This window comes from Triticum dicoccoides, chromosome 7A (assembly GCF_002162155.2).
Source record: "Triticum dicoccoides isolate Atlit2015 ecotype Zavitan chromosome 7A, WEW_v2.0, whole genome shotgun sequence".
NCBI lineage: Eukaryota > Viridiplantae > Streptophyta > Magnoliopsida > Poales > Poaceae > Triticum > Triticum dicoccoides.
This window is the reverse complement of record NC_041392.1, coordinates 136,095,357-136,096,879: the sequence shown is the minus strand read 5'-3', so window position 1 is coordinate 136,096,879 and position 1,523 is coordinate 136,095,357. Positions and strand designations below refer to the sequence as shown.

At 55.7% G+C, this 1,523-nt stretch overlaps 1 pseudogene; it reads right to left on the bottom strand.

Annotated features, from left to right (window-relative positions):
* Nucleotides 1-350: 350 nt before the first annotated feature.
* The window catches only part of LOC119333282, a 3,670-nt pseudogene continuing 2,497 nt past the window's right edge, over nucleotides 351-1,523 (bottom strand).

Below are 1,523 nucleotides of genomic sequence, written 5' to 3'. Positions count from 1 at the left end.
GCAAAAAAAAACAAGTTTTTTGGAATTCAACGATACTCGTGTTAGAATCAGCGTAGGTCGTGGCATACATACTGCCCCCCCACCCCACATCAATGTATGTGTATGAATGGTTTATCATCGGTCCTGTAGTACTGAACGGTAACAGGTACAAGAGCAACAAGAAGCAAAATTTACTGTCTTCATGCATGGTTAACGAGCCCAATAGCTATATTGTCTCCACTCGGTGATATGCACCGTAAAACTTGATGAGAAAGTTGCAGAGTGCGAGCGACTTCTCATTACTAAAGAGTATCTCACAAAGGACAGTCCTGCTTCTAAGACAGAACTTATTACTACACGTACCTAGATAGCCCTAGCCTAGCCATTGCTAACAAAGACAGCTAGTTATTGGGCCCTAGCCTAGCCATCGCGTGTACTAAATGGTAAACCTGCGCTGCTGCACGCCTCTGCACTGCTGCTGCTCGTCGTCAGTCGTAAAACACGCACAATTAACCGCAAGGAGTACGTGTGTCCCAAATTAAACTCACACTGACAGGCATGCAAGGCAGCAGCCATGGATGGGTCGACGATCAATCGCCATGACCATCCAGGCATGTAGCCGGCCTTATCAACCGATTCTTACATTAGTTTGGTGAAAAGATTGCAGCTTGGTAGATAGTAGATCAGTCGGGCATAGCTTTGTTGATCCATACCAACTACTAGTAGCTTGCTACCGTCGGAGCTAGCCTCAAATCACACGATGGCCGGGGCCTCCGACTCGTCCATGCACGGCGCGTCGGTGACGACGAAGCTGGTGTAGTCCGGCGATGACGACGACGACGAGCCACCGACGGCGATGGTGACCGGCCAGCAGTAGTACGTGGCGGGGTACCTGGTCGTGACTTCCCCGCTGGCCATCGTCGTCGTTACGTGGCTGGCGAAGACCCCGCTCAGCATCAGCTCCACGCCTTCGACGCTGCGGCCCTCAAAGAGCGCCCGCACGTACCGCATCGGCACGTCCTCGCCCGGCGTCATCCCCACCATCACGATCGTCTCTTGCGCCATCCTCGGCGACACGGCGATTGGCAGCGGCAGGTCGAACTCGGCGATCTTCGTCGGCGACGCCGACGACGCGCTCGTGATGTCCGTGAGCCGGACGGTGACGTTGTTGTACTCGCCGGAGGGCGCGCCCGCTGGGGTTGTAGGCCACGAAGACGAAGGTGAGCGTCACGACGTTGTCAGGCGGCGGCATCGACGGGATCCTGTCGACTGCCACATGGCCCCCGGAGAGCCTGAACTGGAGCTTCTGGGGGCGGAGCATCAGCACCGCGGCCCGAATGATCACTGCCACGGCCAGCACTGTCACCACGGACGCCGCCGCCCACCGCGCCACGTACAGCCATCCGAACCTCTTGGTCGCCGTCTTGCTCTGGTCGGTGGCTACCATATGCATCAGTCCGGAACTCTGGAAGTCTGGATGTGGCTACCACTGTGTACGTCTTCGTCGTGAATGACATCCACTTCGGGTATCTATTTATAGATAA